The sequence below is a fragment of the Rhipicephalus microplus genome, chromosome 8 (assembly GCF_043290135.1).
Source record: "Rhipicephalus microplus isolate Deutch F79 chromosome 8, USDA_Rmic, whole genome shotgun sequence".
Taxonomy (NCBI): domain Eukaryota; kingdom Metazoa; phylum Arthropoda; class Arachnida; order Ixodida; family Ixodidae; genus Rhipicephalus; species Rhipicephalus microplus.
The window spans coordinates 13,876,361-13,901,756 of record NC_134707.1 but is presented as its reverse complement, the minus strand read 5'-3'; the positions used below and the strand labels follow the sequence as shown (position 1 = coordinate 13,901,756).

At 44.8% G+C, this 25,396-nt stretch overlaps 1 long non-coding RNA gene across 1 annotated transcript in view; it reads right to left on the bottom strand.

Moving 5' to 3' along the window:
- The window catches only part of LOC142768820 (uncharacterized), a 35,006-nt gene extending 10,209 nt beyond the window's left edge, over positions 1–24,797 (bottom strand). Inside the window, exon 1 of the long non-coding RNA XR_012885486.1 lies at positions 24,122–24,797. This is a non-coding gene — a long non-coding RNA (uncharacterized LOC142768820). The remainder of the gene's footprint in view (positions 1–24,121) is intronic.
- Positions 24,798–25,396: the final 599 nt, after the last annotated feature.

The following is a 25,396-nucleotide window of genomic DNA, read 5'->3' as shown; positions in this document are numbered from 1 at the left end:
TCTGTGCCACGATAGCCACGATGGACTACAAAGACGATCCGTCTCGCGCCAACGAAATGGCATAAACGTGTTATCTTCGTCTGCACCTGTTTTTCGGACGATTGCGAATGTTCTGTTATACAGAGCATTGTGATTGATTGATTGATATGTGGGGTTTAACGTCCCAAAACCACTATATGATTATGAGAGACGCCGTAGTGGAGGGCTCCGGAAATTTAGACCACCTGGGGTTCTTTAACGTGCACCCAAATCTGAGTACACGGGCCTACAACATTTCCGCCTCCATCGGAAATGCAGCCGCCGCAGCCGGGATTCGAACCCGCGCCCTGCGGGTCAGCAGCCGAGTACCTTAGCCACTAGACCACCGCGGCGGGGTGGAGCATTGTGAGCCTAAAATGATACACACAAACATGATGTCTTAGTAGGCCGTTCTTCTACTGAGACTGCTGCAGTTGCTGTTGTGTGTCATAGTTGCACGTGACCGAAAAATAAAAAAAAGATAAAGACGCACGGGCATGCGTTAGTTAATTAAAACGAAAATCCATGGCCACACTCGTGACACCAAGCTATCCTTCTGTATTTAAAGCACCATATTTTACGACTAGAGGCCGTTCAAGGACAGCACAATTTAAATACATAGACGGTATGCCTGGGGGCTCAAATATTGTGGGTCCTTTAGAGAAACGACACTTTCCATCGCTGGGACCCGAAACGCCAGCCAAAGGCATAGGCAGAAATATTTTGAAGGGAGTGTTACACTTACCTTGATGTACCTCATGTGTGGTTTTGTATGCGGGCATGTATACACAGAGCGTTGCACATGCAAAATAAAAATATTAGGGAAATTTAGACCCCCGTCCTACGTCTTGCTACGCACTACGCCAATTCCCACAACTTGTTTGGGGGTTCTTGTCACATCGACGGAAAGGGTGTTGACCCATCTACTTCAATTAATTTGCTACCTTGGCTAAATTGTTTATGCGATTTATTTTGTAAGCCAAAGCTTCTTCTAGTTATTAACAGCCCGCACGCGTACAATATATAGGTGACTAGTAAAAGAGCAAGGAATTGTGAGATACACCGTCTGCTGCCGGCTTCCGGTTCGAGAAGAGTCGACGATGGCAACCCACTTCGCCGCAAGCCTCAGAATATCCGGGATTCGCGCATTTGGTAGCCCGTTTATCTTCGTCCTGATAAACCATGGTCGGTTGTTCAGCCGTTGGCTGCTCCAACTCGAGCGTTCAAGGCAAACGCAGGTATCAATTTTCATGTAATGAAGACAAAAGCGAGGTGGGCCGCGACTTTGAAGAGAGCCACAGCGACAGGTAGCCTTTGAGTACGAAACTTTGAAGCCAGAGTGTGCGAAAACCACTTTATCACAGGTACGTGTGTATTCCACACTAAAAAGAAAAGCCTATGCATGAATTCGCTGCGAATATTATATTCAGAAACGAATTGTCGCGCAGGCGCGCCTATAGCAAAAATGTTATGGAAATGAGTGGGCGAACTCTACCTGCCGTACTAGATTAGCACCGGCAATCGCACCCATATACATGACAAAAAATGCGAAAGCTTCACTCAAGAGTAAGTTTACACGAAGCGCTGGACGAGTTCATTTGCGTTTATCTTGGTCAAACTGTGCGCCAGGACGGCACCCAAAGACAGAAGTGCGTTAAGCAAGCGCAGGGTTTCGATTATTCGGCGCCATCTATGTCTGACTGCATTGTTTCAGTGCCGCCATGCCGTGAAGCTTGACCAAGATCAGCGTTCAAATAAGCATCTGGCTTCGCCTAAGAAATGCATGTTATGGCGCGCTGAAGGCTAGAAAAAAAAATATCTCAACGCACTCAATAGTGTTGCGCTCAATGCCGATCGACTGACGATGTCGGCCGAAGCAGTGATCCCGAAATTAACCCTTAGCACATTGCTACAGTCATTTACATCCACTGAGATCTTTAAAATGGTGACTTTTTTATCTGCAGTACCGTATCAAAGAAAACTGTTGTATGTATCGACTGATCTGCTAGCCAAACTGACAGCAACCACGAGCAGCATGCATAAAAGCATTGCAGATCATTTTAGTGCGACAAAAAAAGTTTCCGGACCGTTCATGGCTTTCGTAGCTTGTCATCGTCACAGTCACGGTTGGCAAAAAAAAACAAAACAAAACAAACTTCTAAAGCACTGGCATTGCACGGCCGGGTGCTTTTTTTTTTTCAACGGAGCACTACAGAAATGCACGCTTGCCGCTGCTGACCCACGTGGTGCGTCGAACCGGAAGCCGTCGTATCCCACAGTTCCCTGCGATTTTCCATTTTACTGGTCAACTATTGTAGAGAGAGCCAACGAAAGGTATTAAACACAATTTTGCAATATTTTTTTTTTATTTTCCCCGGGCCGTTTTTCATTGGACGACGTCGTCGTCGAAAGACTTGAAAAGGCACGAGCACATAACAGCTACAGGGCTTAGCTGAAGGGCGTTAGAAGCGTACAAACACGAGTGCTCGGAGGGCAAACAATATATCTCGCTTTGCTCTTTTTTATCTCGCGCTCGGCTCCTTGCAGCATCTTGTCGGGCCGAGAGCACGTGCTCTTTGGAAAAACGAATACCGCTGCTCAGTGTCAGCGCTACTGGCATGTTCCGTCTGTTGGAGAGCCGAGTCAAGGAACGATAATGAACGATAGGGGATTGTGTTATAAGGTGCTCAAAGGCGAGAGAATCATTCCCCCCCCCCCCCCCACTGATACGAAGCACCCTTTTGTGTGTGTCGACCTCTTGGTGTTGTCTCATACGACCAGTCTTGAACCTGATTGATATGTGGGGTTTAACGTCCCAAAACCACTATATGATTATGAGAGACGCCGTAGTGGAGGGCTCCGGAAATTTAGACCACCTGGGGTTCTTTAACGTGCACCCAAATCTGAGCACACGGGCCTACAACATTTCCGCCTCCATCGGAAATGCAGCCGCCGCAGCCGGGATTCGAACCCGCGCCCTGCGGGTCAGCAGCCGAGTACCTTAGCCACTAGACCACCGCGGCGGGGCGGTCTTGAACCTCGCCTTGTACCGCTAGACGTGGTCTTTATATAGGTGTCTTTCAATGACGTAACTGAACACGCCATGGTGGAGCGAAGCATGGTGGGAAGTGGATTTCGGGACGTGACTTTGTCGTTAGCTGTACGAGCCACTGCTGTTCTCTCGTTATTCATGCACTGAGACCAATAACATTCTGGCTGCGTCATTATGCTCTTGAAGTGTCTCAACTGCCACGGAATTGTGCTGCCTTTACATCATCGAAACCACCCCCATTGGTGCTCTAGTACGTCGAGAAGCGGTGAGGCCTGGGAAGCCCTGCTGCGGAACGAGGACCCTGTTTTACAGCAACAAGCGATCCGCCTGGAGGAAGAAGCCGCGAGAAGTCAGAACCTCTTCGCCGGCTAATAATCGCGGATGTTCTGATCCCGGTCACCAAAGCATGTGTGCCGGGGCCGGGGAGTGCGGGGCCTCCTTATCTGGCGGAACAATAAAGTTGCCATCCATCCATCCATCCATCCATCCATCCATCCATCCATCCATCCATCCATCCATCCATCCATCCATCCATCCATCCATCCATCCATCCATCCATCCATACATCCATTAATACACCCACCCACCAACCTACCCACCCACCTACTCACCCGTCTATCCGTCCGTCCATCCACCCGTCCATCCATCCGTCGATCCATTCAATACACATTGTTTTGAATAAAAATAGAATAGAGTAAAGCTAAAACCAAAACAGAAGTAAAGTTTGTTTTCAACGCTCCTGACCACGAAATAAGCCCGTGCTTTCAACTGCAAATAGACCCAAACACCATACCTGAATATCACAACGCATTTAAGAGGCAGACATAGATATATACCACCCAGGAAATGCCGGGAGGCAAATGAGAATTTGAAGTTTTCTACTCTAGAGGTGAAAAGAGGACAAAAGGATAAAAGAAAGAGAGAAAGCATGAAGATGGCAAAAGTCACAATACACACGCGGAATGTGTGTGTGTTTGTGTGTGCGTTTGTGTGTGGCTCCAGCTCGTGTGACCGTATGGTCTCGTGTTGCCATTTGGGATAATGAGCTGCGAGGAAGACCTCACAAAATCTTGTGTACTCTAATAGGTTGATCATCAAATTGGCTTAAGATCTGATGGAGCGTCTGGAGATGTTCAAGAGAGAATAAGGCGAAGAGGTTAATCATTCGCTGACATTCGGTATGCTGCCTACGTTGAAGCAGGGAATTAAGTGATTTGAAAGAGATAGACAAAACGACAAAAAAAGAAGAAAAAATGCATTCTCACAGAAGCACTCAAGACAATGTTCTGCTGAGAGTCGTTCAGACAGACCAGCAGAACGAAAGAAACATAGTAACAGGAATGTTAAGCAAAGTTACTACAATTTTAAGTCGGAACGACTACGTATTATACTTCAGTTTGACCCAGGTGCGTCATGTAACCTGTTGAGAGTATTTTACAGAGGAATTGTTGCCCCGCCGCGGTGGTCTAGTGGCTCAGGTACTCGGCTGCTGACCCGCAGGTCGCGGGTTCGAATCCCGGCTGCAGCGGCTGCATTTCCGATGGAGGCGGAAATGTCGTAGGCCCGTGTGCTCAGATTTCGGTGCACGTTAAAGAACCCCAGGTGGTCAAAATTTCAGGAGCCCTCCACTACGGCGTCTCTCATAATCATATGGTGGTTTTGGGACGTTAAACCTCCCAAATCAATCAATCAATCAATCAATCAATCAGAGGAATTGTCTCTGTGAGCTATACTGCGGACAACGACACAGAACATGTCGAATCATTTGTTCATCGCAGTATTCAGAGGCGTATTGGGAACAGCAAGAAGTGCGGTAACAATACATAACAAACATGAAACGATATTTTTTGTGTATGTTGTTTTCAAGTGCAGCGACAATGCAAACAGTATACGCAGACCTCCAGACAACGTATCGAAAACTCGCCCACAAGCTTCTTGGATAGTAATTGTTCTGAAAGGCACTAACATTTAATTTTTTTCTCGCGTTCTTCTTTTCTGACTTGACAAATTAGAGAGTTTTCTGAATGTGCAGCACTGACCGAAGCAAGGTCCAGTTACGGCAACGTACGTCCACTTCCGGGTAGCAAGGCAGGCCAGAACTTCAAGTAGTAATTTGAAATCTGATCGCTCCCTTCGAGAATTGCTGCAAAGTTCCTTCCTTGGATCGCGAGTGGGTGCTCCTTAGTTCCTTTCAATAACTTGGGTCACTTACGCGTGCACATCCCGAAAGCTTAGTGAAAAAAAAAAAATAATGACTGCGCGCGGACACCAAAGGACGCAATAAACAGTGGAAGAAAAGAAAATACAACTATCCCCTGGCAAGAAGTAACGTTAAGAACATATGAGAAACGTTATAAGAGAAGGACTTAATTTTTAATGATATGTTTACGCGTGGCTTCAAATCGCTCATTATGTGGAACAACAAGATAAACACGAACTATGACTAATGCCAGGTGACGATCGGGTTTCAGAACATCACTTCTTGCAGAAACTGTTTTCAGCACGAGAAAAACAGGTAACTACACTTGTTCGCTGCTTTTTCTTTCTCCATTTCGATTTGCTGTTTTAGAAAAAAAAAGGGGAGTGAACCATGCAATGTTACCGCAGCTGGTCACATACCGTGTTCGAATGTTGGAACCTCTAAGAAATAGTTGACCATCACTACAGATTTACGGAAAAACCTTGTTCTAAACAACAATGCATTGGAGCATAGACTATAGAGGCATTGCGTATTCGGTGACGTCAGCGTCATGAAATGGCAACCCGAATGTTTGCAATCATTTCGAAGTACTCCCCAACTTGACCCTTAAATAGTATTTGCAGGCGTTGCAAGATATTGCTGTGAAGAAAAGCTGTAAGATGAGCTGCGCTAGGTCGGCTCTCATATCAATATCGAGACTTCCTGGCTTTTCTGTGTTTTTCTCTTTCTTTCTTTCTTTTTTTTTCTTTCTTCCTTCATACTTTTTTGTTTTCTTTTTTATTCTTTCATGAAAACCTTACACAAACTTTACACGTCCACGCCAAAAACAAGAAAAAAAGCAAATATAAACAATGTTGGCGCAGGACAAGGTTCGACTGCGAGGAACTTCGCCCATAAATAAGCGTATGTGGTGCTCGTGCGCTTTCACTGGAATGTGTAGGTGCGAAGGCAATCGGATCGAGGCAAACATTGTGTGACCGAGAGTACACGGTTGGAAAGCAGTCTCCCAGCTATCTCAACTCTGAGATCTTTGAGACACGTCACTTGACCGCGACGCATTATAAATTTAATTTTACTGGCAGAGACATGAACGGCTGGACATTGCAACGAAAATCAGCGGGAAGCTTTGAAGTATACGTGCGTAACGATCCGGTGAGTAGCTCTGCGGTATATAAAATTTGTACACCATTTGATTTAGACTGTTATACGTGTTATGCTGCAATTCATACGCACTTTCAATTTACGTTGCGTCCACTTCGTTTAACTTGTACCGTTTATTCAGTAATGATCGCCGACACTTTTCTATGACGTTTTCTATGGTTTCTTCCCTTTTCCTTATTCCTTAATCCTCGTACTTACGCTGAAAGTTGCAACTGCTTTGTGTACAGAGAAGAAACTGCTTTAACCTTTCCCTATAATGTTTCGCTTGACACGGGACTTTGCCATTGCCGACTTTGTCTTAAATAACGAACAGCTCAGTTTGCGGTGAAGCGATGTGCAGCATGAAGATTCGTTCACACGCTGCCGCGGCTGCGTATAATTACGCCAGAGTATCGCTCAGTTACACCAGGTGGAACGTGAAAGGAGTTGTTGCAAGCCTTACTTCGTTTAACACTTTAATTTGTTGCCATCGCATTCGTTGCTTAGCTATCACTCTGAAAACTGTAACTTTTGCTTTCAAACAAAACCCATTCATGCTAGGGCAAGCCATAAGTGAAGAGCTCAAATATACAATAAATAAACCACAAGTACTAAACAATCGAACGAGCAAACAAACGAACGCCGTCGAGCTACTTTTGAATTATTACAAACCGACTGCTCGAACAGGCACAGGTGCTCGGTCACTTGTCGTTAGAGCTTAATCCTCGAAGTGACGTCCGAGTTCGGGCGATCGTATTTCACCCACGTTCACACAAGAGTACAAGCGGTGCTGAAAAAAAAAAGTAACAAACTCGGGACGCATTGCAGCTGTGCACAAAGCTTCGAAACTGTGTTTGTTGAAAAGTTGAAAAGGTGGGCGGTCGGGGGACAGCTTTGATGAGAGGGCTTGCGGAGACGAAGATCCAGTACCTGAAATAAAAAGTGTGGGGGGGGGGGGGGGGAGGCAGGTTGTAAAGAGGGTGGAGCGGTGAGGTGGTCCGGTGCTACATAACGCGTAACAAAATTAAGGCCAGGGACGCGCTAATCTGAAAGTTCTTTCCCAATTTAGAGCTCATTTTCGGGCTCGCTGTCCCGTGAAATTTAGGAGAGGCAATGGAAAAGGCGGGTGGCAGTTTGCGGGAGAAGAGGGCGGGTGGGGCGGAGTGCTTCACGGTATCAACGTCATATTTAGTTAAAACGCGCCGTCCACACCGGAATAAAAACTTCTCCATTCTCGTCTTCCTCATGTGTTTCTTTGCTTCGTATCTCTGTTTACGCTTCCTTTGTGTTTTTTTTTGGTCTTAAGTATTTTTTGTAGCTTTCTGATCAAAGGCCTCGCAAATTAAAGCAATGTGGCATGATTGCATTTGGAGGGCTATACAGTTTCGTTCTTTTACAAAAAAAAAGAATGAAGGAAAAAAACAGAGAACAAAAGCAAACATAGATTGGAGTAATGAGGACATTGAGATTCCAGTGTAACTTTAAACAAAAAAAGTGAGCGCGCCCGAGAGCCGCTTGCTTTTATATGGCAGAACCCGAACACCGCTTCACGGATCTCAGAGCTCTCTCTTTCTTTTATAATGTCCGAGGTGCCATACAGCTGCGAACGATAATTACTGCTTCCTCTCAGATGCAATTAAGTTTCAGAAGTTGTGCCAGCTCGAGACCGTGAGTGCTCATTTTTTGCTGAGCTCCTCCTCGAATGTGTCTCGGAACATAAATTCCCATCTTTTATTTTATTATTTATTTTTTTCTGCTCCCTCTTAAACGATGAAGAAGGCGTCGTTTTAGGCGCGGTTCATATATTGGCGGATTCACTTCGAATTCGATCAGACGAAACTGCGAGCCTCAAGATGTTTTAATGAAGGCTGACGTGTCGTAGTATACCTCGGCGACTTACATGAAAATTCAGTGGCGAACGTGCTCTTAAAGTAACGTGCATTACAGCAATTAAAGGAAATTGCATAAAATATGCTAATGAAAAACTCTTCATTATTTAAAACTTAATGTGTCAGTATTTCGCATATTTATTTCCCATACCATAAACGGATGAAATAGAGGTGTGCACCTTCAGAGATTTCGTTAAAAATCTATCTATCTATCTATCTATCTATCTATCTATCTATCTATCTATCTATCTATCTATCTATCTATCTATCTATCTATCTGTCTATCTGTCTGTCTGTCTGTCTGTCTGTCTGTCTGTCTGTCTGTCTGTCCGTCCGTCCGTCCGTCCGTCCGTCCGTCCGTCCGTCCGTCCGTCCGTCCGTCCGTCTATCTATCTATCTATCTATCTATCTATCTATCTATCTATCTATCTATCTATCTATCTATCTATCTATCTATCTATCTATCTATCTATCTATCTATCTATCTATCTATCTATCTATCTATATATCTATCTATCTATCTATCTATCTATCTATCTATCTATCTATCTATCTATCTATCTATCTATATCCTTCAGCAAACTTACTTGTTGGTTTCTAGGTGCCATTGTAGTTGCAAAGAAAACATGTGATGGAGTGTCTGGGCCAATAATTACACACGCGTATGTTAATAATTAAGCATTTGTGGTAGGCAGAGTGCGGGCTAACATATCATTTCGCTCCAAAGAAAGATCCAGCCTTTCTACCACTATGAGGGGGTGTTTCGCGTGATGCGAACCATCATACCATTTAATGATGGGTCTCATGAAGTCCAATGTCCGGCTATACTTTCCAATATGAAACACTGCACACAGATATCCTTTTCTTCGCATCTTCGAAGAAAGCGTGAATGCGGTCTATTTGCAACAGGCTTTCCACAAGGTATGTCATATCTCATTATATTTGCGAGCGAACAAAGTCATGTCAAGTAAACCCTGCCGTGGCAAAATGGGAAGCCTCTTGCGAATGCGAGATGACGTGTGCATTGGAGTGACGTCATTTGAGGCACTGATTACCTTAGTATGTGTTCCACGCACGTGGATTAGGTCTGGCGCAACGACTGGTTTCTGAAACGAGAGGGGACGACAGTGTCAATTTTTTTAGAAAATCTAGATAAAGAATATTGGCGCTTTTGTTGCGTATTGTGAACGGGCATGCCTGGAGGCTATTGCACCGCAAGCCGCTTAGGCCATTAATGCACACTAGCCAGTCTAGCAACGCGCTCTAGCACTTCCACTAGGTAAGGAAGAAACATAAATTTCTTCGTGACATGTATTCTAACCCTTGGCGCAGCACACAGAGATATAGGTGCGAGACCGCACCAACTCTGTTTCACATTACGGGGGAGTGTACAGTTCATAAGGAGGAACCCCGCAGCATGAACAACACAGAGGAATATTGGGAGGCAGCGCTGTCCAGCTTCGGTCTTGGACGATCAGCTTTGGCTGGTCCAACGTGCAGAGATGATTGCAAAGGAAAGCGGAGTCCTGGAATAGGGGTCAGACCATTTGCAATGCTCCGCCTTATGCGCAAACAAAGTTTCTATTTCTATATCTCTCCGTGGCTACTTTATACCGTCAACTGCCAAAATTTGCAAGATCTGCAAGGCAGGCTTGAGCGACGGGAAGATGCATTGCTGCTCCAACTACCGGCACACGGCATCATGTTGAGGTCCGAGGCCTCAGCGACTAGTTCTGACAATGGGGCGTTGGCCGCCACCAGTGCTTGTCTCATACAGCTATACTTGAGCTCTTGCACGCATGCCATATGTAAAAGCTGTAAGTGTAAGCAAGCAAAAAGAAGGGAACAAGGAATGACTGGTGAGGCGTGAATAGGAGATCGGTGATAGGAGGCCTTCGTCAAGCAGTAGACATACGACAGCTGAAGATGGTGGTATCAAGGAGCATGTTCAGGACATCTTAGTTTAAATATAAAAGAATAAATGGGCACGGGTGGGGTACGTATAGACTAGATAACCACCGTTCAATATGAGTAAAAGACTACATTTTAATGGAGATTAAGAATAAAAGAAAGTAAAGGAGGTTAACCAGGACTGTGTTCGGTAAATTACCCTGCACTGAGGAAAGAGGTAGGGGAAGGGAAAGTTATAGAGAATGGGAGAAAATGTGACTGTTCCAGCCGACCCAACAGTACCACTCCTGATATCACACACGGTATCTCTCAGAAAATTACAGTGCTTAAAGCACCTTTCGGAACAGTGACGGGGTGCCCTGTAGTCCCAATATCTTCTCGGCATTGAAAGCGTTTCCGTCCAAGTAATGTAGAGCAGTATGGAGATGAAGCATTTCGTTTGCGTAAGTCAGGCAGCAAAACAATAGGTACTGAGTGTTATAGACGGTACAGTTGTTGCCCTGGGCGCTAGCTGTCGACATTCACCATCATAACTGAGGAGTCGTTGGTGAATGTTAAATCAAGATGCAGATGGCACAACATCGTATATCTGTATTGGGAAAGACCATCTGGTAGCCGTGGTCGTATGAATGGGTCGAGATCACACAATCGATGTAACATGAACTGCGATGTTTTTTTTATTTCTGCGGTGTGATGTTCGGCGACAGCTTACTTTAGTTGTTGAGCTATACGTCAATGCTTGATGAAGGTACAGAAACAATGTTTGTTTCTGCGTGTGTTTTTCTGGCAGCTTCACTGGCGAGGTCGTCGCCGGAGATGTAGGCCACGGAAATAAGGAGATTTGGTGGACAAGGTTGATTAAGAAGCCGTGGTTGCAGCATGTCGCAAGATCACGTTCATTAGGGGAACATGAGTGAGGCATTTTCTCTGTTGTGGGCTTGCATAGGCAAATGATGAAGACCAAACGATACCGTGCGAAAGTTACGCTTGTGTCACAGCTCAACCCAACTTTAGAAAAACGGTGGCACCATGACGTATCTTTTCCAGTGTTCCATTTATATTGCACCACTCTAGAGCAAGTTTGTAAAATAAACAGTAAACTTTCTTTCACCTGCGATTCCCCTTAAGACGTATGACGGCGTCCGAGGGCAAAAGATGGCGCATGAATTTCGTTCAACTCGGAGCATAATACAATTTTGTCTCCGACGTTTCCATGATTCGCCGAGGATGAAATTCGTGACGAGGCAGGCATAACCAAGAAAAAGAAAGATACATTTAAAACTCACTGCGTGGAATGTATAACGGCTCGGCTGTGCAATAAAAATACCTTTCCGCACAAAAACTTTATTTTTCTGCGATAAACATATATACGAGGCGGGTAGGGCGAAGGGTACGAATTATGCTCGGCGCATAAAAATGAATACCTTAGCTTCTCGTCAGACTTGCACAAAGCAAACAGAATCGGGAGCGATATGGCCGAGCATGAAAAAAACAAAAATGAATGAAAACGTTAACGTACTTGCGGGACATCTGCTTTCATCTCCACCGAATTAGCAGACGGCCATTCCCCGCACTTGCGTTTTCTCCCGTCTGGTCTTTCTTAACTGTCGCTCTCCCTCACATTCAATACATTATTTCATCCCCCCAAAATATGCGTTTTGGCCATCTGTTTTCTTTTGTGCCACGTGCGCCGCCATCGCTCACTTCAAACACCAGTACAAGTTCTGTCACGGTCCGCGTAAGATGACGAAGATCAAAACTATATGAAAATGAAGATTCGAAGATAAGCCCAAACGGGTCCGCTAAAGAGAGCGGACCAGAAACGGTCGCTTCGTTTCCAGTTGCAAAAAAAGGTAAGAGCAGGCGACGACGTTTGAAGTGCGGAAGTTTAAGACGATATAAAACTAAGTACGTCGCGGCTGCACTAATAACGGGCTCCGCACTTAATGAAAACTGGGCGAATGAAATTAGCAAGCGAGCCCGGAACGAAGGAACTAGAAGCTACGTGCAACGTACGCAGCCATTTGGTGAAGATTAAAAAAAAGCAATCAAAAGCGAAAGAAGAAATAAGCGCTGGCATTATATCTTAGCCGCGTCGACACAAGCGCGGGATTCGAAAAATAAATAAACGAAAACGATGGCGTTCGAAACACCAACTTCAAAAGGAGCGAAATAAATCTCCCAACTCTCGATCGCTAGCGACCAGAGCGTCCTCTCGCGATTCCCCCTCGCAACTACCACCGGTATAAAATCGGAGAGGCCCAGGCGGCATGGCTAAAAAGGAAAGCTATCGGCCGCCGTAGCGAAATTGCGATTCGTAGCAGTAAGGACAAGATGGAAGTGATTGGAGCAACGATTGAGGAAGACAGAAAAGAAATAGAAATTCAAAACAAGCTAGCAGAAGCTGTAAAAGTAGGAAAAACGAAAAGAATTTAAAAAAAAGAAGCCGCTTATAAGCAGAGATGAACCGCGAAGAGGAGGGAAAACTGAAAAGAGAAGATCGAGAGCTCTTCTGAGCGTATCACGCGGTCCCTGCTCCTGAAAACTAATTAGAAGTCGTATCATTACGCAACCGCGAAGAGCGTCCCTCTTAAAGTCTTCGCCGGACTAAGCAGGCGAAAAGTGCACGAGGTGACGTCTGGCGGAGGGTAAGGATAAAAAGTAGATAGGCAGTGAGGGGTTTGCGATGGCTTTCATATAATCCGCTTCATACGTCGGCAGGCTATTGCACTGGGAGCCGTAACATTTGATTGTGCAATGATCGACGCGAATTTAAAATTGAGGAAACTGCATGCCAAATGAGAAGCAAAGTTTTAAATAATCGCACGGTTCCTTGTGCCTAAAAAGACTCAAACACGAATGCTTCCTACGTTTTCACCGGAGCTTTTAGTTAGCTATGCCGTTTGGGGTCACCAAAAAAACTGCCATCATGATCATCCTATAATCTCTAGCACGCTGCTTCAGAGGTTCTCCTTCACTTCCTCTTGTTCATGTTCTACTTGCTCCCTGAACCCGTTTTCCAGGCTGATCAGCTGATGTGCAGACGTTCTAAGTACGAGATAATTGAGGTTGTTGTAAATGAAGCGATGTTAATTATTATTATAGTGAGCTTCTTCAATGCAAGACAATTGAGACTGTGCTAATTAAGTATGAATTAGCTACGCGAATGGTAATTACAGACGTTGTCATGAACATTATATTATTTAGGGACTAGCTATTTAAGGCCAATTTAGACTTCGCGTGTCATCGACTCCCAAGGTAGGTGGTATTTGCCGTTTGTTTTTCTTTGCAGGTGAACATCGAGATTCAACTATTGACCTCCTTGCTAGAGCGTTGTGGTTGAAGGAAGCTCGCCAAGATAGCGTTGCAAGCGGCAGCTTGGTGATCCTTCATCTTATGAGCTACTGCCGACTGTAACGTCAGCAGTTTCCTATTTACATGTTGAAAACTCGCAAATGGTTGCGCGCATTTGATAAGTGGCGGGCTCTGACATGAGTTAGCTGCAACATATATGAAATTGAGACGTATCTGAAAACTCAGATTAAGACGTGATCACGCAAGTACACTCGGTGCATTGATAAATTTTATTGTGCTAGCACAGCATCCGCATCTTTGCGTTCTATGCGAGAAGTTTGAATGCAGAATGCATATTGGTGCCCGTTGAGAGTTTAGGTGACAGAAGGCTGGATGTAAGCAGTGATTCAGGTTTAATTTGTGGTTGATTTAATGCTTGGCAGACAGAAGAGAACTGGGAGTGGGGTTCCTAATTCACAGAAACATAGCTGGCAACATAGAGGAAGACTATATCATTAATGAAAGGGTGGTAGGTATTGTAATTAAACTGAATAAAAGGTACAAGATGAAGGTAGTACAGGCTTACGCGCCTACATCCAGCCATGATGACGCTTCAGTTAAAAGCTTCTATGAAGACGTGGAATCGGCAATGGGTAAGGTAAAAACACAGTATACTATAGTGATGGGCGACTTTAATGCAAAGGTAGGGAAGAAGCAGGCTGGAGACCAGGCAGTAGGAGATTATGGCATTGGCACTAGAAACGCCAGAGGAGAGCTACTAGTAGAATTCGCAGAACGCAATAATTTGCGGATTTTGAATACCTTCTACCGAAAACGAGAAAACCGCAAGTGGACATGCACTCTAAGCCAAAACGGAGCAACAGGGGTATAGGGGTTGCTCCTTTCAGGGAGCAATTGCATTGCCACTCCCATTACTCTCCTAAAAGGAGTAACTGCAGAGGGAGGAACCGTTGCTCTCCTTTCAGTTCCTCCTTTGGGGGTTGAACAGTTACTCCCTCCAGTTCCTCCCTGCAGACCAACAGTTACTCCCACCAGTTGCTCCCTGCCGACCAACCATTACTCCCACCAGTTGCTCTTCTAAGAGCAACAGTTACTCTTTACCGTTCCTCCCACGTGTTTGCAGTTACTCTCTGAAAACCAACTGCACATGCTTCCAGTTACTCCTTGGGGAAATGAGTATTTATCTCGAGTATGCTTGTCACACGCTTAGCACATGGCGAGAGCTCATTGGAAGAGCACTGCTTGGGTGCTTCTAACACAAAAAGTGGACAATATTGAAAGGAAAATAAATGCTTTATTGTTCTTTTTATGAGGCGACGTGTGACCACACGTAAAAGTAGACTTCGCCACACCACAGCCAGCACTAAACAAACACCATAATACATCAAAGGTTTTCTGCGTCATCCGTGGAAAAACAATCTTGAATTTCTAGCATAGGGCAGTCTGTGTCATCATTGGTGAGAGAAGGGCAACTTCTCCAATTCTGAAGAACTCAAGTTTCGCCGCTGGTGTTTCCATCAGGCTAGCGCAGCAGAACGTCACCGCAGGCATATGTGAAGCATCTCATTGCTGCAAGAAAAAAAATAGAAGTGTGAGGTTAAACATGCCAGAATCAATTCATAACAATGAGTCACACACACTGCAGCAGCCCTTACATTCTAGGATGTCTACTGCAAAACGAAATGTGAAAAAAAGGAAGGTTCGGCCAAACGTTACTTGGCAAGCCATATAAATGCTGATGTGGTAGACGCTCTTCACATGATGTCTCAGACAGCAATATTCTGGAAGAAAATGTGCAGCACCTCAACAAAGCATATTTGTAGCAGTTAAAGATACCCTTAGGTTCAGTTAACTTGTTTCCTATACACAGCTGAGTGACATTTCTATGAGCCCATTCACCAATGGGCATTCTAAATGAGGTCATGTGTGTGGCAAATAACACGTACTGTCCGCTCATGTTAAAATACTTATTTAGCTCGTGCACATAGTTGCTCTCGATTCTACTGTTCTATCATACGCTGCTGCGTCTTGAATTGTGCAATACCTGTAGGCACAAGCCAAGCATGCAAAGCCTGCTTGAAAGCAACCATTTGCTGACGCTACATGATAATCTTCAGTATATTTCTTTGTACCTGACGCAAACGGCTGGACAAAACTATAGACAAATAAATGTAGACCGTGCTACCTTCAAAAAATGCTTTAAATTTAGAAAACTAGGGTGCATTTGTTCACTCGGTTGACGAGTCACAGCCACGAGATATGTAAACGAAGCAATATATCTTAAGGCATGCACAGATATTCTGATTCTTTGTTTGACAGTGTCACAGATAGCTTGCCAATACATATATATTTGAGAGCAACAAGATGTGAAGCTTTTATTAGTTCAACGTCTTGTTCGTTCACAGCCAAACAAATTACTGCTTGTTAGAAAAATTGGAATAAGCACACCATGGTTTCCAAAAAAAAAAGCATTATTAGAAGTTAGCTCCCGGTGTGAATGTCTGCCTATTTATTTTGTACTGCCTTCTACATGTGCCACAAAGACATTTGTTGAGGATGTGCTACCAGTGAAGCCAAGATCGCATACTTGGTCAATGTGATGGAAATACAAACATTAGAAACACTGCCACCTCTAGTAAGAGCATAACACTTCAGTATCTTGGACTAGCAAAGAGGTGCACAAGAAAGTTAAGCCCACTCTTGCGGAACTTTGAACGCGAATATTTCAGAGTGGGGGAGGTCAACATGCTGTGGCACTTTTAAACCCACGAAACATCTGCAGAAAACAGGGTAAAGGCAAGTCAAGAAACGCTGTTATGAAGGCCTGCGCATGGACAGCTTTGTGAATCTAGGCCCAAGTGTTATGCTTTGTGCAAGCCAAAATTCATGTAAATAGGGAAAGCATACTTTTAGGAGTACCAGCGTAAACAAATCTTGGCAGTTGGCTTTTTAGTACAAACAGCAATCCCTGCAATGAAAACATAAACATTTTATTTTAACGGTAACAGTGTGAGCACACACACGGGCCAGCGGAGCCATGTCGAATTGTCAGTGCCAGTGTAACCATGTGGCATAATGAACTATTCTCTGGCCAACACATGCACAGTTTGCCCCTAAAAAGCGATACTTTCATATACGTAGTACAAAAAGTCTGCACTTACCAAAATTCACTTGCTTTCTGTACTTTAGCATCGTTGGGAGCATCTTTATCTGCAGTATAACCAAATTTGTGTCATATCCCTGAAAAAAAAAGTAAAAGACATGCATCAAATATTGTTTCATTTGGTAGCAGTGAAGTCAGGTTAAGAACAGCCAAGTAGGAATCAGCCTAATTATGTGCATGCGGCAAATCCCAAACGGCGTTATTGAGGTTGTCGAAATTTTCGTCGATTGGTATTAACGTAGATATGTGACTTCAACGGCATGCCAAGTTTTCACAGCGCATAAAGATTTCATGATGCAGAATAATGACAGCGCTAACGAGAACATACAGCATTTATGATTGTCTTTTACAATATTCAGTTTTGCTAAGGTTTTGCATCACTAAAGAAATCTGAAAGATTTGGGTCATTCCTCCTCCAATTGTTCTGTCAATATGTAAACTGCTCGCTTGATGGTGCGCTTATAAAATAGTACGTTCAGCGCAGAGGTGAAGCAAGTGACGCAGTGATGTGGGCAGATTTTTTTTTTTTCTAGGCGTGCGGGGAGGGGGGGGGGGGGTGTCCGCTTATCTGAATAGGCCGGGCAAGCGAATATGGTCGTCAATTTGGGCTCCCTACGCCCGGCCTAAAAAATTCTGTGCGCAACCGCCTGGCTATGCAAGTGAAGTGATGCGACAATGATTTGTTCACTTACTGATTTACATACACTTTACATCTCTAAAAAATGCGGCCCAAGGCCCCAACACTCAGCCGTTAACATTACATAACGCCAATGGTAGAAAAGTGCCAGTATGAATGCAGCTACAACCCCGCCCCAATGTTTTTTCAAGCGAGGTAGTGTTGCGGAAATGAACTTTTAACTGCAAAAGTACACTGGCACTGCAGTGGTGACAGGGGAAGCAAGAGGGTATGCAGGCGGTAATAGAGGTAATTTAGTCCGATACGGCTAGCAATGGATACGGTGAATAAGAGCAAATCATTTCTCTTTCAATAGCGCAACCACTCAACAATGTATTGTAAGAGCATTAAACGTTGCTGGAAATGCCACTCACCTGCACGCTGATGCATGCTCAGTCCTTTGTCCGACGAGCGAACAGGCTTGCAGATAGCTGAAGACGTGTTTACGATGTGTTTGTTCCACCCAGCAGCAAAATCCACAACTACTTCGCGCTCCATAAAGATAAATATACACTAACCTTCATCACGAATAAGCAGAAACGCAAATCTGCGACACACACACACGATCAAAACATAGCTCAGAAGCAGCTCGCACGTCCATGTGCTCGCCAACCACAGACCATATGAAAATGAGTAAGTAGTGCGAACGCGAACCTAGTTGCGCCGAAAAAAAAAAAAAAACGTCGAGCAGTGGCAGCACAGGCGTCAGTGCAATAATTTCAGTGTGTTCTCCTAATACAATTATAAAAAAAACTGAGGTACACTAAAACTCATAAATAAATATAAAAAGTTGAGTGTAATTTTTATTTAGTGCTAGTCAACATAAACACTGAATAAAATTACTTTGTAACTTACATCGTTTGCTACACTAGCGCCACACTTGTCGTGCGGGCGCAGATGGCGCAGATTCGTCATTCTGCCCTCAAACTACACGGTGAAGCGTGCTACTAAGCGTATGGCTGATGAGAAGCGCGTCTGGGTCCGCTTTTTTTTTTTCTCCGATATATCTGGGCCGGGGGGGGGGGGGGGGGGGGCTCCTTATGCACGTGTTTCGGTGCTTGATCGACTTTGACGCCCTTACTTCGCGGACGAACGGCGTGTCTAGGCTTTTTTTATCGTTGTTTTGCACGTGTTTCGGCGTTCGGTCCGCGTTGACGTGCCAACTCTCCAGTCTGCTGCTGCGTGTGTTAGGTATTTGCCGTACTGTATTCTCAGGCCTTCTGTGTTCAGCCAGCGCTGCTATCTTATTATCTACGGATGCTAAAATAAATCACTGTTTTGGTTTGGTGAAGTCTGGCACACAGAACAAACAATAATCTGGCCCATGAATATCAATGTGGGCGGCATGCATATTTGTGTGCGGTGTCCTGCCGGGGAGTAACCGTTGCGTGACGAGAGCATTTACAGTGGTTCCTCCTTCCGTTGCTCCCTTACAAACTTAAGATGAATACAGTTGCTCCCCCATTCTCGAACAAGTCGGCCATCTTGTTCCGCTTGGTCTTTTCGGAGAGTAACAGTCGGTCCGAAGGAGTAAAAACAGCCGTTGCTCCCATTTTGGGCATTTTTGGCTTAGAGTGTGGAGGAGCCCTAATGGCGAAAATAAGAACGAAATAGACTTTATAATGACTGCACACCCAGGAATCGTGCAGGATGTGGAAGTGGTTGGCAAGGTACGATGCAGTGACCATAGAATGGTGCGGTCTCGAATTCACCTAGACTTGAAGAAGGAACGACAGAAACTGATACGCAAGAAGCCTATAAATGAGCTAGCACTGAGAGGGAAAGTACAGGAATTCAGAGTGTCGCTGCAGAACAGGTACTCGGCTCTTAGTGAGAAAACCAACCTTAGCGTAGATACAATGAATGATAATCTGACGAGTATCATTACGGAGTGTGCAGTGGAAGTTGGAGGCAGGGTAGTTAGACAGGACACTGGCAAGCTTTCCCAGGAAACGAAGAACCTAATTAAGAAGCGTCAAATCATGAAAGTGTCAAGTACAACAGACAAAATAGAACTGGCAGAGCTTTCGATGTTGATTAATAGACGTAAAGTATGCGATGTAAGAAGGTATAACATGGAGAGAATTGAACACGCTCTGAAAAACGGAAGAAGCGTCAAAGCAGTGAAGAGGAAACTTGGGATAGGCAAAAGCTGGATGTATGCACTAAGGAACAAAGAAGGCAAAATAACTACCAATATGGATAGGATAGTTAAAAAAGCGGAGGAGTTTTACAGAGATCCATACAGTAGCCGAGACAACCACGACCTTAATACTATAAGAACTAGCAGTAACCCCGATTACACCCCACCAGTAATGATAGAAGAAGTCAGAAAAGCTTTGGAGGGCATGCAAAGGGGCAAAGCTGCTGGTGAGGATCAGGTAACATCAGATCTGCTGAAAGACGGAGGACAGATTATGTTAGAAAAACTAGCCACCCTGTTTACGAGGTGTCTCCTGACGGGAAGGGTACCAGAGTCTTGGAAGAACGCTAACATCATCTTAATACATAAGAAAGGAGATGACAAGGACTTGAAGAATTACAGGCCGATCAGCTTGCTCTCTGTAGTATACAAGCTATTTACAAAGGTAATTGCTAACAGAATATAGAAAACATTAGAATTCAATCAACCAAAGGAACAAGCAGGATTTCGAACAGGCTACTCAACAATTGACCACATTCATACTATCAATCAGGTAATAGAGAAATGCTCAGAGTATAACCAACCACTATACATAGCCTTCACAGATTACGAGAAGGCGTTTGATTCAGTGGAAATATCAGCCGTCATGCAGACACTGCGGAATCAGGGCGTAGATGAAGTATATATAAACATTCTGGAAGAAATCTACAAGGGATCAACTGCTACCATAGTGCTTCATAAAGAAAGCAACAGAATACCAATCAAGAAGGGTGTAAGGCAGGGGGACACAATCTCCCCAATGCTATTTACCGCATGCTTACAGGAGGTTCTCAGAAGCCTAGAATGGGAACAGTTAGGGATAAGAGTTGATGAAGAATACCTTAGTAACCTGCGCTTCGCCGATGACATTGCATTGCTGAGTAACTCAGGGGACGAATTGCAACTCATGATTACGGAGTTAGACAAAGAGAGCAGAAAGGTGGGTCTTAAAATTAATCTGCAGAAAACGAAAGTAATATACAACAACCTCGGAAAAGAGCAGCGCTTCGAGATAGGTAATAGTGCACTTGAAGTTGTAAAAGACTATGTCTACTTAGGGCAGGTAATAACTGCTGAACCTAACCACGAGATTGAAGTAACTAGAAGAATAAGAATGGGGTGGAGCACATTCGGCAAGCACTCTCAAATTATGACAGGTAGATTGCCACTATCCCTCAAGAGGAAGGTATATAACAGCTGTATCTTGCCGGTACTTAGCTACGGAGCAGAAACCTGGAGACTTACAAATAGGGTTCAGCTTAAATTGAGGACGACGCAGCGAGCAATGGAAAGAAAAATGGTAGGTGTAACCTTAAGAGACAAGAAGAGAGCAGAGTGGATTAGGTGACAAACGGGCGTTAAGGATATCATAGTTGAAATAAAGAAGAGGAAATGGACATGGGCCGGGCATGTAGCGCGTAGACACGATAACCGCTGGTCATTAAGGGTAACTAACTGGATTCCCAGAGAAAGGAAGCGGGTTAGGGGGAGACAGAAGGTTAAATGGGCAGATGAGATTAAGGAGTTTGCGGGTATAAATTGGCAGCAGCAAGGACAGGACCGGGTTAACTGGCGGAACATGGGAGAGGCCTTTGTCCTGCAGTGGACGTAGTCAGGCTGATGATGATGATGATGATGATGATGATGATGATTTAATGCGCATGTGTCGATTGAAACTGCTGTTTTGTTGTTTACACAGTCCTGCCCCCCATGCAGATGCATCTGCAGCTGATTCACAAAACTAAAAAAAGGCATCACATGGGTCATTTATTTGCATGACAACGCACTGGACGAAAATTGATTTAGTGGGTGAAAAAAAGCTGGACGCAACAGCTTGCACGGCGGTTTAGTTGTATAAACGACAGACGGCGCAACCGTTTCTGCCGCTGAGGCAATCACACGCTTATTTCGGCATCGTTACAAATGTCTCTTGGGTCGACAATTTATTATCGACAAGGCAGGCAAATGTAGAACTTTTTAACACGGTAGGAATTAACGTAAACTACTATAGTTGCATGCGTTGAGCAAGAAAGCGAGTCACTAAGACTCCCAGAGGATGCATTGGCTCACAAATTGTCTATGGTGCCATGAGTTGATTCCAAAAAAACAAGAAGATATGTCTGTTTTCCACCTGTTACTGAGGAAACACAGGGTATCAAATCTCCAGAAATGTACTCAGTTTGGAAGTTGCACCATGCACTTGTGTAAGACAATAATGCTTCTCTGCTTAATTAAAAATACCTTGAAAGGAGAAAAAAACTGTAAAGAAGGCCTCTGCCTAAGGAAGTGAACTTCTCAAAGTTAAAGCTCGCAATTAGGGACAGATCACACCCACGCGCGTGCCAGTTGATGAAACTAACCATGTATTGCTATAGTCTAAGCGCGAATGCTGTACTGTATACGTTTGAAAGACGTAGTACGCTTAAAATTTGTTGAACACATCAAACGTTTGTTGGTATGTATACTCGGCTTTATGGTCCAGGCTCCACTGACTCGCCACATTGTAACAACCTTTGTATGGGCGTGCTTTCTAATACTAGCCCTTTGAGCAGCGCATCATGTATGTGTGAAGAAAAACCTAGAGTAAAACAACGGTATCGTTATTTTCGCGAACTTAACTCGATATTTTGATCAAAAGAAATTAGCTATTGCAAAATCGTGCAAACTAGACTAGTTACTTTTTCTTAAGGATGAAAGTAACAAAAAAAAGATCATGACACGAAGACAATAACCTCAAGTTGTCCTATTACCACGAATATTGCGCCATGCAATCACTATCACGCTCATATCGCACGGTTTATCACGAGGAATGCACAACCACAAGCACGAGGTCTCATTCTATGAATTCATCATTTCATAATGTTGTGCGCTTTACGGCTGTGTACTGACGCATTTCACATTTCTAAGCTTTCAGGGTTGCCGAGGAGAGCTTGGGTACTAGATATTAGCTGCTGTCTTTTGCAAGTTTAGCGAGAGAGCCGAAGTCACAATGTTGCCGCATTTTGAAGATCATAAAACGTGTACAACAACAGCTACTGGCACCCTCTAGCTGTCTCTTTCACTACGCCCCTAACTGCTCAGAGCCTCGTCGACGCACTGAGCCGCAAGTTCGGCAATTGTATAAAGTATGCTGTGCCGCACTACACTTGTGTCTACTTCTGAAGCGTCTTGTTCAGCCATGGCATAGTGGTCTCGGCCTTCATGCGTACAGTCTTCGTTGTCCACTTCTCTGCTCAAGAGTATAGTGTTGTGCAGCCTTTGGAAGCGCAAATGCAACATGTGAACGCTTCGAGGTACTGCATGCTGCCCCGAGCCTGGTGGTTACAAGATATATCCTGGTGGACAGGTAGCTTTTTATTTTACTGGACTCGCGCATGGAGCCGTGATGCCCACCGTTAAAATATTTGTAATGACACAGTGACATTAACGACTGTATGATTCGCCGCTTAGCATTGCAGGATCCCTCTGGATGTGCGAAAACTCGTGATACACTACGTGCCAAATTTATGGGAAGCAGAGAGTTGCTGTGGACGACATGCTCATAGACCATGATAACACGCATAACTCTGACTGTGTGATTTGATTTGATTAATTTGTGGGGTTTAACATCCCAAAACCACGCTATGATTATGAGAGACGCCATAGTGGAGGGCTCCGGAAATTTCGACCACCTGGGGTTCTTTAACGTGCACCTAAATCTGAGCACACGGGCCTACAACATTTCCGCCTCCATCGGAAATGCAGCCGCCGCAGCCGGGATTTGATCCCGCGACCTGCGGGTCAGCAGCCGAGTACCTTAGCCACTAGACCACCGCGGCGGGGAAACTCTGACTGTGTGAAACAGGTGAAATGGCACAATATTTCAACACGAGACTTCAAAGAATTAATAGTTGCAATGTTCGCGCAGTTACATGAATAGTATGACAAGCTTTGTTGATTACGCGTTTTTTTAATTCCTGCACAAGCATGAGTAGTTTTTTTCTAGCGGTTATCCTCTCATAGCAGAGCCATGCAATTCAGGGTGATGTAGTTGAATTTTCTAACGTAGCCTCATTAACATTTCATGAGGTACACTACATGTGTGGTAGCGAGATCTGATCTTTTCAATCCACTGGATCTTTAACTCCCACAGAAAAAACCGCATGATACCTGATTGGTGAAATGTGGGGTCCCAAAACAACCATAAGATTATGAGAGACGCCGTAGTGGAGGGATCCGGAAATTTGGACCACCTGGTGTTCTTTAAAGTGCACCCAAATCTTAGCCCACGGGCATACAACATTTTCGCCTTCATTGAAAATGCAGCAGCCGCAGCCGGGATTCAATCCCGCGACCTGCGGGACAGCAGCCGAGTACTTTAGGCACTAGGCCACCGCAGTGGGGCAATCGCATGATACCTAATCACAGATTAAGTAGTCCACAGAGTAGTTTTTTCAAAGGCCTCACAGAAGTTTTGGCTTGACGGCTGGAGTTGACAGGATATAGCTAGGATATGAACAGATAACAAAAGTTTAGGCAGCATCGTCAATACTTGGGGTGGAGTTCTCCGAGAACGACAAAGCCTTCTGTACTTACCAGGTAATGTTCAGGGACCATTCTGAAAGAACTAATATCGGTATTCACGGCAGTTGAATCCTTCTTCCTAAAGCGAAATGTCTGACCATAGCGGGGGGTCTGATTGTTTTAGTGTCCATGATAGTTGGAGACCATGTGTTTAGATGGCCAAAAAGCGAACGAGGCGTCACAGGCAAAACGGACGTGGGGTTCTTCTGTCGATCAACTCGTATTCCGCTCCTCCAGTACATTTTTCGATGTCTATGCAGCCCCGTGACGCTGCTGTCGTCTGGATATTGACTTGAACCTTACTGAGAGGCTTTTTGAAGTGTCAACCCAGTGACAATTTTGCGACGCGACAGGTGCCTGTGCTTGTTGACCCACGTACCGGATGATGGAGTGCGCGGCCGACCTAGTTGTCTCACGACTACGACACCCGGGTCGCTTGCATGTGCTATATGTGCCTTGTCGTGTGTTGTCACATTGTCACGATATGTCCAGCTCCTGCGTGACAGGTTCTCGGACGCTGCAGACTGACTGCTGTTTGGACAAAGCGATTGTCTCCGCTACCGTAATTCTCGGGTCACCCCGACCGCTGAGAGGCGTCTCCTCGCCCTGTACGAAACCCTTTCAGTACAACTTTAAAACTCACAAAGTCGCATATGCATTCGCCAAACACGACTTATACGTTACAGTCTTTTTTCATTCAATGATGCAGTAATTGCGCAATCATTAAATGTACCTTCCCAATTATACACGAACTATACGCTTCGTGTTATTGCAATGTTGGCTTGTCTTGAGTGTCATTAGCACTGATGAAAATGTCACTGGTAGTGGCGACGTTGACCGATGCTGAAAAATACCAGAAATTGCGAGAAACATCGATAATCCTCACAACATGGTAGCGCACATGGATCATCTGCTGCCAACTTTTCGCGATACACACATGCGCAAAGCGTTGTGGATGCTCCGCGAAAAGAAAACGTTAGCGAGTATGTCCGAAATATTGCAGCGCTGTAACTGGCCCAACAGCCCGAACGGGGGCTTCAGGAGGTGGTGCAAAAGGGGCACTCGCCACCGTCAAGCCACAAACGAATATGCCTTCACTGAATCTGCAGCAATCTTCCGCACCTCTCCCAGACATGACGCAACATGGTTACGCACCCCGGAGACAAAATCTAGCCAACGCCCATCGGTCTAAACTAATTGAAGCAATTTTTTTTTCATGTTGGAGAACCAGTGGTGAAGGGCAACGAGACGAAGTGAACAAACACTATCGGAAAATTGTCTAGCTCG